Source organism: Sus scrofa, chromosome 3 (assembly GCF_054392235.1).
Source record: "Sus scrofa isolate SSC_HxYL_T2T_F1_AM1 chromosome 3, Sscrofa_HxYL_maternal_Yorkshire_Landrace_v2.0, whole genome shotgun sequence".
NCBI classification, from domain to species: domain Eukaryota; kingdom Metazoa; phylum Chordata; class Mammalia; order Artiodactyla; family Suidae; genus Sus; species Sus scrofa.
In genome coordinates, this window is record NC_139385.1 from 16,729,074 (window position 1) to 16,742,511 (window position 13,438).

The 13,438-nt window shown below is 44.0% G+C and overlaps 1 non-coding gene across 1 annotated transcript; it reads right to left on the reverse strand.

The window, feature by feature from the left end:
* Positions 1-8,855: 8,855 nt before the first annotated feature.
* On the reverse strand, positions 8,856-8,928 carry TRNAK-UUU (transfer RNA lysine (anticodon UUU)). Its single transcript has one exon. It is a non-coding gene; the product is annotated as a tRNA-Lys (tRNA).
* Positions 8,929-13,438: the final 4,510 nt, after the last annotated feature.

The window sequence follows — 13,438 nt, forward strand, 5'->3', positions numbered from 1 at the left end:
AACCTGCCGAACCACAATGAGAAATGCGGTTTTGTGTTTTATTTTCATCTTTGATTCATTTGGAATTTATTTTGGTAAGGAATGAGGTAAGAATCTGTGATACAACAAAATGTATATATATTTGATCTTTATCCTTGATTCCTGGCACAGCACTAAAACCACTGGTTTTCTGAATGATGGGAGTATCTTTTGGTATCCATTACAGTCCCCTTTGGAATACACCTACATCTGTGCTAATGAGGTGAACTAAGGTAGGGACTCTAGATAGGCTCCAGATGAGGGCTGGTCCCTAGAAAGACCTAACATCATTAGAGACTGGGAAATCTCAGCCTTGTGCCCCTAAGTCCTGGAGAGTAGAGGGGAATTGGAGCTGGCTTATGAAATGCTGGGTCAGGGTGAGTGAACACGTTTGGTGTCCTAGTAGGGTGGCATATCTAGAGCTCATGGAAACTGTGTCACTCCCCTAATACCTTGTCCTGTGCAGCTCTTCCATTTGGGTGTGCCTGAGTTGTATTCTTTATAAAAAGCTGCTAAACCTAAGTCAAGTGATTTTCTTTTTTTTTTTTTTTTGTCTTTTTGCTATTTCTTTGGGCCGCTTCTGCGGCATATGGAGGTTCCCAGGCCAGGGGTCCAGTCGGAGCTGTAGCCACCAGCCTACGCCAGAGACACAGCAACGCGGGATCCGAGCCACGTCTGCAACCTACACCACAGCTCACGGCAACACCGGATCGTTAACCCACTGAGCAAGGGCAGGGACCGAACCCGCAACCTCATGGTTCCTAGTCGGATTTGTTAACCACTGTGCCATGACGGGAACTCCTCAAGTGATTTTCTGAGTTCTGTGTCAGTCTCAAAATTTTTCAGTTTTCTCCTAAGGAGGGGATTGTGGTAACTCCCAGATTTGTAGCTAAGTTGGACAGAAGTGTGAATAACCTAGTAACCTGGGACTTCCAACTGGTGTCTGAAGTGGAGGCAGTCTTTTGGAACTGAGCCCTTAACTGTGAGGTTTGTGCTAACTCCAGATAGTGTCAGAATTGAATTGAATTGCTGGATCCCCAGTTGGTGTGGGAGAATCAGAGAGTTGGTATCAGAGAATTGGAGAATTGGTTATAGGTGTTTGGAAAAAACTCAGAATCCAATATTTTTCCCCAGGATAATTGATGTTTTCCACCATTAATGTGTGATGCAGTTATTAGCATTTGCTACATTCTCAGATGTAAAAAGGATCTGCCTTGGAGTATATTCAGTTCTATACTGTTGTAAGTATCAACATCATATTGTTTTACTTACTGTAGTTTTTCAGTATGTTTCAAAATTTGGTGGGGCCAGATACTCTTCATCAGTCTTTGTTTCTGAAATTTTCTTGCTATCTTGCCATTTGCTTTTCTTTCTAAATTGATGATAGAATTCATCTAGCTTTTAAAAATCTCTATCTTTGAACATAGGTTGCTTTCAAAGCAGGTGTTTAAAGCATGTATTACTTTTTAAGTAAAATACACATTTTAATACGTGGAATTTTCAAATTAATGCAGGGGAAGTGGGAGTTCTTTTGTGGTGCAGTGGGTTAAGGATCAGGTGTTGTCACTGCAGTGGCATGGGTTGCTACTGTAGGTGGTATAGGTTTGATCCCTGGCCTGAAGAAGGAAATTCCACATTCTGTGAGCATGGCCAAAAAAAAAAAAAAGAAAGAAAGAAAAGAATAAATGCAGTGGAAATAGCAAAAGGTCAGGGGCTAGAGGCATTTCTGACATAAAATTGACTGAATTTCGAAATATGTGCTACATAGTTACCATTTCTAGTCTAGGAGTCAGAAGAGGTCAAGGAAATTCCACAAAGGGGGCAGGTTTTGTACGGGGAGGTGGGGTGATAATATTGATTTTGGATAATGTTTTTTCAGTTGTTGGCCATCCATTCTTTGAGTGTCTACTTTGTGACAGAGTACTGTGCTTGGAGTAAATATACACATGAAAAGAGAAGGTCCCTTCCTTCAAAGTCTCTCCAGTGTAGAGAGACAAACATACAGCAGCACACACAATGTACACAACATACTGAAGACCTGAATGGTGTAATCTCAGTGCCATGCTGTGAGGGCAGACTTCCTAAAGCAAATCTTTTTTTAACTATTGAAAAAATGTATTGGATTTTCTTATTACAAAAATAACAGGGAATTGGAGTTCCCATTGTGGCACAGTGGAAATGAATCCGACTAGCAGCCATGAGGTCACGGGTTCCATCCCTGGCCTCGCTCAGTAGATTAAGGATCCTGCATGGCCATGAGCTGTGGTGTAGGTTGCAGATATGGCATGGATCTGGCGTCGTTGTGGCTGAGGCATAGGCTGGCAGCTGTAGCTCTGATTCAACCCCTAGCCTGGGAACCTTCATATGCCGCAGGTGCAGCCCTAAAAATATAAACAACACAATCATCATAGAAAAAGTAGCAAAACAAATTTAAAATAAATTCATAATCTTACCTCTCAGAGGTAACCATTTGTGATGGTTAATTTTATGTGTCAATGTGTCCAGGCCAGGGAGTTCCTGTTGTGGCTCAGCAGGTTATGAACCTGACTAGTATCCATGAGGATGTCGGTTCGATCCCCGACCCCACTTAGTGGATTAAGGATCTGGTGTTGCTGCCAACTGTGGTGTAGTTTGCATACGCAGCTTGGATCATGCATTGCTGTGTCTGCGGTGTAGGCTGGCAGCTGCAGCTCCAGTTCCACCTCTAGCCTGAGAATTTCCATATGGTTATGGAATATATATATATTATATGCTGCAGGTGTGGAATATATATATATTATATGCTGCAGGTTATGGAATATATATATATGTGTGTATATATATATATATATATATATTTATGCTGCAGGTGTGGCCCTAAAAAGAAAAAAAACAATGTGTCTGGGCCACAGTCCCCAGGTCAAACATTATTCTAGACATTTTTGTAAAGGTGTTTTTTTGGATTAACATTTAAATTGGTGGATTTAAATTTTAAATGTTAAATGTACTCTATTATAGTAAAGCAGATTATCCTACATAATGAGTCGACCTCCTCCGATTAGTTGAAGGCCTTAGGAGAACAAAGATGATCTCCCCCTAGCAGAAGGAATTCTACTAGAAGACAGCCTTTGGACTTGAACTGCATCTCTTCCCAGGGCCTCCCATCTGCCAGCCTACCCCGCAGATTTTGAATTTACCAAGCCTCTATGATCCTGTGAGCCAGTTCCTTACAGTAAATCAGTCTCTCTCTCTTTCTTTCATTTTAACAGTCGATGATGCAGTCATACGTACATTTAACAGTCAGTGTCCTCACTTTAACGGCAGATACCCTGTAAGGTTGTGTATCTTTTTTTTTTTTTTTTTTTTTTGCCGTACTTGGGGCATGTGGGAATTCCAAGGCCAGGCATGGAACCCATGCCACATCAGGGACCTGAGCTGCTGCAATGAAAATGCCAGATCCTTAACCTGATGTGCCACAAGAGAACTCCAAGGCTGTTCTTATCTAGATAGACAGATGTAGATAGATATCTAGACACTCATCTGGCTGGTTCTGTTTCTTTGGGGAACCTGAACTAATATATGTTATGGTACTGATAAGGCTTCTAAAGGAGCAGAATCTTAAGGATGCATTTTCTGAGTTGGTTCTGGGGTTTTTGAATTGGCTCTCTAATGTGAAATTTAAGGATCCTAATGATTCTATTTCCAATAGTAGCGAGAGTGGTATTAATGATATTGTTCATGGCATGTTATGAAAATAGAAGTATGCAATATATCACCATTAGATGCTGCTAATAAAAAACTTATAAAAGGCAAGGACCTGGGTAACCATGTACATGATACCTGGGAACATTTTTGTCAAACTAATGAGTATGATGAGGTTGGCTGGTTGCTTCTAATGTCACTGGACAAAGTAGAGGAAGAAAAGGGTGAGATCAGGGATTTAAATGCCCAGCTTAGGAGTTCCCATTGTGGCACAGCGGAAAGGAATCCGACTAGCATCCATAAGGATGCGGGTTTGATCCCTGGCCCCGATTAGTGGGTTGGGGATCTGTCATTGCCATAAGCTGTGGTGTAGATCACAGATGTGGCTCAGATCCCACGTTGCTGTGGCTGTGGTGTAGGCCAGCAGTTGTAGCTTCGATTTGACCCCTAGCCTGGGAACTTCCATATGCCATGAGTGTGGCCTTAAAAAGACAAAAATAAATAAATAAAAATTCCCAGCTTAAGCAATGTATAAGTCACCTGAAAGCTTTGTCTGTCCTGGAAGAGACTTTTAGCTCCTGTAGCCACAGAACTGAGATTGCTGAAATTTCATCATGTAAATGGATGAATTCCAGTGCAAACTGAAAAGCGAGGGCAGTATGAGGAAGGAATGGGATCTGAAAATTTGGAACAGGACTTGTGAGAATACCCTGATGAAGTTGGGGACATTGAGCCCTTCCATTCTATTGAATCTTCTCTGCCAGTGGAAGCAGCCGCTCCACCCCTGTCTGAGGAGGTTTACCCTGCATTGCCCTGTAACACTGTAATGGCCTCCACTGAGCATTCTTGCAAAATACTCTGATTCTCTTCAGGGCTCACCCCTTTTTGCTTCGGAAATTGGCTAAAGTCCCAGCAGGCCCTGGAGACACAAGTTACATGAAGTAGCCCAGATATCCATTGTCCCAGTGCCTGTGCTCTTACCTTCTCTCTGCCAGCCTCTACCTATGGCCTCATGGGAAATTCTCTGTGATCAGCTGAGGATGAGAAAACTGGCCAAATTTAAGGATGGTTCTACAGGACATGCAGGTTCCTCTCCAAAGTAGGCAGCAGCAGTCCTAATCTTCCTGGGGCATTCCTTAAGCACCGTGGTAAATGGAAGCCCCCCTAATGGGTAGAACCTCAAGTCGTGCATCTGGTTTTTCATTTTGCTTAGGAGGAGAAATGGCCTGTTGAATGATTCTATGCCAGTTCATGGGCTGTGGTCAGATGGTCATGGACTTGGAAGGAACATGATTAGAAAATGGATGACAAGAGGGAGTTCCCGTGGTGGCGCAGTGGTTAACGAATCCGACTAGGAACCATGAGGTTGCAGGTTCGGTCCCTGCCCTTGCTCAGTGGGTTAAGGATCCGGCGTTGCCGTGAGCTGTGGTGTAGGTTGCAGACACGGCTCGGATCCCGCGTTGCTGTGGCTCTGGCGTAGGCCGGTGGCTACAGCTCCGATTCGACCCCTAGCCTGGGAACCTTCACATGCTGTGGGAGCGGCCCAAGAAATAGCAAAAAAGACAAAAAGACAAGAAAAAGAAAAGAAAATGGATGACAAGGAAGGCTTGGAAAGAGATCCATGGATTGATCTCTCTGAACAGATGAAAAATGTGAAGACACTTGTGTCCCATATGAATGCTCGCCAAAGGGTGACCTCAGCAGAGGAGGATTTTAATACGTGGCTAGAGTGACTTGTTCAGGGGATACCAGTTGGCCTTTCCCCAGCCAGCCCTGTCATTGGCCAATGAATTTATGAAGCAAGTGCCCCTGGTGGCAGGGATGGAGGTTATGCATGGGGTCAGCAACATGGGCTTCCATTCACCAAAACTGTCTTAACTACCACCACCGCTGAGTGCTCAGTCTGCCAGCAGCGGAGACCAACACTGAGAGCCTGATGAGCACCATTCCCTGGAGTGATCACCCAGCTGTCTGGTGGGAGGTTGGTTACAACGCACCGTACTTCTTTCATGAAAAGGGCAACATTTTCTTATTGGAATAGACACTTTGGATATGGATTTGCCTTCCCTGCTTGCGGTACTTCTGCTAAAACTACCGTCTGTGGACTTAGAGGACGTCTTACCCACCATCACGGTATTCCACACAGCATTGCTTCTGGTTAAGAAACTCATTTTATTTTTTGTGTTTTTATTTTTTTGGCCTCACCCACAGCATGCGGAAGTCAAACCCTTGCCATAGCAGCAACCAAGCCACAGCAGTGACAATACCAGATCCTTAACCCACCGAGGAACTCCTAGGAACTCGTTTCATAGCAAATGAAATACAGCAATGGGCCCACGCTTGTGGAATTCACTGATGTTACCGTGTTCCCCACCATCCTGAAGCAGCCTGACAGAATGACGGGATGGCCTTTTGAAGACTTATTGTGCTAGCTAGGCAGCAGTCCCTGGGACAAGGTTCTCCAGGAGGCCTGTATGCTTTGAATCAGCACCCACTATATAGTACTGTTTTTCCAATAGCCAGGGTTCACAGGGAGCAAGGATTGGAGATGGGAGTGGCATCCCTAGTGACCTATTAGGAACATATTTGCTGCCTGTCCCATGACCTTATGCTCTACTAGTCTACAGGTCTTAGATCCAAAGGGAGAAATGCTGCTACTAAGAGACACAATAATAATTTCCACTGAATTGGAAGTTAACACTGCCACTCAGACCCTTTGGGGTCCTTGTGCCTCTGGCTCAACAGGCAAAGAAGAGATTTACTGTACCAGCTGGGGTGATTGATCCTAATTACCAAGGGGAAATTGAACTGTTACTCCACAACACAGATGTCTGGGATACAAGAGATCCCATAGGTGTCTCTTAGTATTGCCATGCCTCTGATTAAAGTCAGTGGAAAATAGAACAACCCAATTCAGGCAGGATTACTAATGGCCCAGGACCCTTCGGTAATGACAATTTGGATCACCCCAGCAAATGACCATGACCAGCTGAAGTGCTTACTGAGGTCAAAGGGAATACAGTATGGGAGTGGAAGAAGGCCGTTCTAAATACCATCTATGACCACAGCCACAGCAATGCAGGATCCAAGCCTCATCTGCGATCTATACCACAGCTCACGGCAACAACGGATCCTTAACCCACTGAAAGAGGCCAGGGATCTAACTTGCATCCTCATGGATACTAGTTGGGTTCATTAACCACTAAGCCACAACAGGAAGTCCCTGGACGTATATTCTGGATGTTTCGGTGAAGATGTTCTTTGGATAAGATTAACACTCGGAGTTCCTGTCATGGCTCAGCGATAATGAATCTGACTGGCATTCATGAGGACACAGGTTCAATCCTTGGCCTCACTCAGTGAGTTAAGGACCCAGCATTGTTGTGAGCTGTGGTGTAGGTCACAGACACAGCTCAGATCTGGTGCTGCTGTGGCTGTGGTATAGACTGGCAGCTGCAGCTCTGATTTGACCCCTAGCATGGGAACTTTCATATGCTGCAAGTGTGGCCCTAAAAAGACAAAAAAAAAAAAAAAATAGCACTTAAATCAGTAGACTTTGATTAAAGCAGATTATGCTATATAACATGGGTGGGCCTCATTCTATCAGTTGGAGACCTTGAGAGAACGAAGACCTGACCTCTCCCTAACAAGACAATTCTGCCAGCTGACTGCCTTTGGCCTCAAACCTCAGTTCTTCCCTAGGTCTCCAGTCTGCAGATTTTGGACTCCCTATCCTGCCTCCCTATCCTGCAGACTTTGGACACACCAAGCCTTCATGGTCACATGAACCAATTCCTTATAGTACTCTCCCGTGTATGTGGTGGGTGTGTATGTATGTGTATACAGGCAGACCTCATTTTTTTTTTTTTTGTCTTTTGTTGTTGTTGTTGTTGCTATTTCTTGGGCCGCTCCCGCGGCATATGGAGGTTCCCAGGCTAGGGGTTGAATTGGAGCTGTAGCCACCAGCCTACGCCAGAGCCACAGCAACGCGGGATCCGAGCCGCGTCTGCAACCTACACCACAGCTCACAGCAACGCCGGATCCTTAACCCACTGAGCAAGGGCAGGGACCGAACCCGCAACCTCATGGTTCCTAGTCGGATTCATTAACCACTGCACCACGACGGGAACTCCAGACCTCATTTTTTAAAAATGATTTTTATTTTTTTCTATTACAGTTGGTTTACAGTGTTCTGTCAATTTTCTACTGTACAGTAAAGTGACCCAGTCACACATACACATATACATTCTTTTTCTCACATTATCCTCCATTATAGAGACAGCTTCTTTTTTCATTATCCTCCATCATGCTCCATCATAAGCGACTAGCTATAATGTAAGTGCAAGGTGAAGCTGCAAGTTACCCAGGAGATACGGCAAAGATAATGAATGAAGATAGCCACACTAAACAATAGATTTTCTTTCTTTGTTTTTTTAATTAATGAATTTTATTACATTTATAGTTGTAAACAATCATCACAACCAAATTTTATAGCATTTCCATCCCAAACCCTCAGTGCACCCCCTCATCCCCCAACCTGTCTCATTTGAAACAACAGATTTTCAGTGTCAATCAAACAAGCTTCCATTGGAACAAGATGCCATCTAGGACTCATAGCTAGAGAGGAGAAGCCAATGCCTGGCTTCGAAGGACAGGTCGACTCTTGTTAGGACGACTGCAGCTGGAGACTTTAAATTGGTACTAGTGTTCATTTACTATTCTAAAAAGTCTAGGGCCCTTAAAAATTATGCTAAATCTAATCTGTTTGTGCTCTATAAATGGAACAACAGAGCCTGGATGATAGCAAACACTTTATAACTGTTTACCATGTATTTAAAACCCACTGAGACCTACTGCTTAGAAAAAGATTCCAAATATTACTGCTCACTGACAATGTACCTGGTCACCCAAGGGTTCTGATGGAATGTAAAATGAGACGAATGTTTTCATGCCTGCTGACACAACATCCATTCTGGAGTCTGTGGATCGAGGAGTAATTATGGCTTTCAAGTGGGTTTGATTGTTTTGTTTTGTTTTGGCCCAGCCCATGGCATAAGAAAATTCCCAGGCCAGGGCTTGAACCTGTGACATAGCAGCAACCTTGGATTCTTAACCCACTGAGCTACTAGGGAGATCCACAAAACAGACTTGCATAGTGCCTGGACAGGGACTTGAACCCTGGGCCCTCAGATTAAAAGTCTGATGCTCTACCAACTGAGCTACCCAGGCTCTTCAAATCTTATGATTTAAGAAATACATTTCATAAGGCTACAGCTGCCATAAATAATGAGTCCTCTGATGGATCTGGGCAATGGAAATTAAAAACCTTCTGGAAAGGATTCAACATTCTAGATGCCATTAAGAATATTTGTGGTTCATGAGAAGAGGTCAAAATATCAACATTTACAGGAGTTTGGAAGAATTTGATTTCAATCCTCATGGATGACTTTGAGGGGTTCAAGTCTTCAGTGGAGGAAATAACTGCATATGTGGTGGAAATAGCAAGAGAGCTGGAAATAGAAGTGAAGTCTGAAGATGTGACTGTATTGCTGCCACCTCCTGATAACACTTTAATGGATGAGGAGTTACTTCTTATGGATGAAGAAAGAAAGTGGTTTCTTGGGATGGAATCTGTGCCTGGCGAAGATGCTATGAAGGTTGTTAAAATGACAACAAAGGATTTAGAATATGACATAAACTCAGTTGATAAAGTTGCCACAGGATTTGAGAGGATTGACTCCAATTTGTGTGTGTGTGTGTGTGTGTGTGTGTGTGTGTCTTTTTAGGGCTGCACCTGCAGCATATGAAGGTTCCCAGGCTAGAGGTCCAATCAGAGCTGTAGCTGCCAGCCTACACCACAGCCATAGCAACCTGGGATCCAAGCCGTGTCTTCAACCTACACCACAGCTCATGGCATCGCTGGATCCTTAACCCACTGATCGAGGCCAGGGATCAAATCTGCATCCTCATGGATGCTAGTGAGTTTCGTTAACCACTGAGCCATGACAAGAACTCCAGACTGACTCCAATTTTGAAAAAAGTTCTACTGTGGGTAAAATGCTATCAAACAGCACTGCAAACTACAGAGTAATCATCCATAAAGGGAATGTTCAATTGATGTGGCAGACTTCATCGTCTTATTTTAAGAAGTTGCAAGGAGTTCTCTTGTGGTGCAATGAGTTAAGGATCTGGCATTGTCACTGCAGGAGCTTGGGTTGCTGCTGTGGCATGGGTTCGATCCCTGGCCCAGGAACTTCCACATGCTGTGGTGCAGTTCTCCTGTAGTGCAGTGGTTAATGATCTGGCTTGCCTCTCTGGCATTGCTGGTTCTATCCCTGGCCCAGCACAGTGGGTTCAGGATCTGGCGTTGCTGCAAACTGCAGCGTAAGTTGCAGATGTGGCTTGGATCCAGTGTTGCCATGGCTGTGGCACAGGCCAGCAGCTGCAGATCCAGTTCGACCCCTAGCCTGGGAACCTCCATATGCCATGGGTACAGCCCTTAAAAACAGAATATAAAGTGTTTCTTTTGGTCATGTGGAAAATTCTTTGTGGTCAAATTCATTAATATCTTTAGTAAATTTTGAATCCTAGTCAAAAATACTTCCTTCAAAGTGAAGAGAAGTTTATTTCTTCTTATGTCACTTGTAATTTCTGTTTTATGAATATTACTGATATTTAATATTTATCTTCATTGTAAAATATAGCCTTGGAATTCCCATGGTGGCTCAGCAGGTTAAAAATCTGACTAGTAGCTGTGAGGATGTGAGTTCAATTCCTGGCCTCACTCAGTGAGTTAAGGATCTGGCATTGCTGTGAGCTGCAGTGTAGGTGGCAGACACAGCTCAGAGCCCAAGTTGCTGTGGCTGTGTGGCGTAGGCTGACAGCTGCAGCTCCAATTTGACCCCTAGCTGGGAAACTTCCATGAGGGTGCAGCCCTAAAAAGACCAAAAAAAAAAAAAGCAAGAACCAAAAAACCCTGGAGGACTTGGTCCCTTAGGTCTATCCTCAGCCTTTAATTTTAGAGCAAACTCTTTGTTCTGGAACATAATATTTGCCCCTCAGCTGTGGTTCTGGAGTTTGGTGAAAGGTCTAAGATGTGTTCCAAACCCTCTGCTTTGGCAGGATTCAAATGACAAACTCTGTGTACTCTGTGACCAGCAACTGAAACCTCTGCTTTGTTCGTTATTTTTTGTTTTCTTAGCCTCTACCTGCAAATACAGAAAGCTCAAACTACACTGGCTTAAACCAATAGGAATTTATTTTTCTTAAAAAAAAAAAAGAGAAAGAAAGAAACCTAGAGATGGGTGGCTATTGGTATTACCATCAGTGGTGCAATTATTTCTATTTTATTTTTGTCTTTTTGCCTTTTCTAGGGCCCCTCCCGTGGCATATGGAGGTTTCCAGGCTAGGGGTCCAATTGGAGCTATAGCCGCCGGCCTTCGCCAGAGCCACAGCAATGAGGGATCTGAGTCGTGTCTGCAACCTGCACCATAGCTCACGGCAATGCCAGATCCTTAACCCACTGAGCAAGGCCAGGGATTGAACCTGCAACCTCATGGTTTCTAGTCAGATTCGTTAACCACTGCGCCATGACAAACTCCAGTGGTGCAATTGTTTTTATAGCTGGGTTGCTGCCATCTTCTTTGTTTTTCTTTATGATTGCAAGATGACGTCTATACCTTCAGTCATGTCATGAATATTTAAGGCAGGAAAAAGAAAGAAGGAACTAGGCCAGCATGTTCTTCTCATGAAGAACAAGCAAAATCTTTCCCAGCAACCTCCTCAGCATGTTTCTGTCTGAATCTCATTAGTCACATCAGGAATGCATGGCTACCCTAAGTTGAGAAACTGGGAAGGTGAATAACAGGATTTCACAGTTGGCTGAGGGCAGTTACCAATTTTAGATAACCTTTTTTTTTTTTTTTTTTTTTTTTTTTGTCTTTTTTGTTGTTGTTGTTATTGTTGCTATTTCTTGGGCCGCTCCCGCGGCATATGGAGGTTCCCAGGCTAGGGGTTGAATCGGAGCTGTAGCCACCGACCTACGCCAGAGCCACAGCAACGCGGAATCCAAGCCGCGTCTGCAACCTACACCACAGCTCACGGCAACGCCGGATCGTTAACCCACTGAGAGAGTGCAGGGATAGAACCCGCAACCTCATGGTTCCTAGTCGGATTTGTTAACCACTGCGCCATGACGGGAACTCCTAGATAACTTTTTTGATACGTAATCATTTGAGTCATTTTTTTTAATGTCAAGATTTTATTTACTAAGTTAAGGAATTTACATGTACCATTACATTGGTTTCAGGTGTACAATATGATGATTTGGCATTTGTTTATATTGTGAAATGATCATTATAATACGTCTAGTTAACATCCATCACCATACACAGTTATACTTTTTTTCTTGGGATGAGAACATTGACGATCTACTCTCAGCAACTTTCAAATATGCAGTAGAGTATCATTAGCTCTTGTCACCATGCTGTACAGTACGGTGAGATAATAGGGCATATATACTGGTCTCTACCCCTGGTTACCGGCGCAGAGCTCCTCAGCCCTTTGTAAGGTCCTAAGTGATAAGAACACTAGGAGCATCTCTTGTTCTAATATGGGTCTTTGACCTCTGTCCCTGACCCAGAGCTCCTGAAACCCTTAGAGTGTCTTTTGTTCTAATGAGGCACCTCCGGGTGGGCTCTGGACGGCTCTGGATGAGGGCTAGTCTCTGGGAAGACCGACTCACGATTAGAAGCTTGGCATTTGCAGCCCTGTCCCACATTCTCTTGAGAAGGGAGAAGGCCTGAAAATGGAATGAGTGATCCATTATACCCACATGATGAAGCCTCCATAAAATCCCAAAAGTACAGGGTTCAGAGAGCTTCCAGGTTGGCAAATACATCCACACCAGGGGGGTGACACACCCCTGCTCCACAGGGACAGAAGCTCTTGTTCTCACTACCCTCCTCACCTCCCCTTATGTATCTCTTCACCTGGCTGTTCATCTGTATTCTTTATCATCTTCTTTAATAAAATGGTAAGTGTAAGCAAGTGTTTCTCTGAGTTCCGAGACCTGTTCTAGTAAATTAATTGAACTCAAGGATGGGGTCAGTTTAGCTTCCAGTCTGTAGCTGGTTGGTCAGAAGAAGCACAGGTGATCCTGGCCTTGAGAGAGGCGTCTGAAGTGTGTGTGTGTGTGTGTGTGTGTGTGTGTGTACGTGGTGGAGGGAGAAGGCTGGTAGGACTTCCCCTATCTGGGAAGATAGTGTCAGAACTGAGTTAAATTATGGGATATCCAAATGGTGTCACAGATACCCAAACAGTGTCACAGATGCTTGATGTGGGGGAAAATCCCCACACATTTGATGGCCAGAGTTAAGTGTTTTGTGTACCTAGTAAAGAAAACACAGTAGGGAAGAATTGGGTTTTTCCATACACAGGAGGAAAAAAATTGAATTTTCCTATTTTAATGATATTCTGATTTTTTTTTTTTTTTTTAATGGCTGCACTTGTGGAGTAAGGAAGTTCCCAGACCAGGGGCTGAATTTGAGCCACAGCTGTGGCAATGCCACTGCTCCGGGTGGGGACTGAACCCACACTTCTGCAGCAACCTAAACCACTGCAGTTGGATTCTTGACCCACTGTGCCACAGCAGGAACTACCAACTTATTTTATAACTGGCAGCTTTGGCCACCTTCACCTATCTCGCTCCACCCCACCCCTGAGGCATTGAATTTTGATT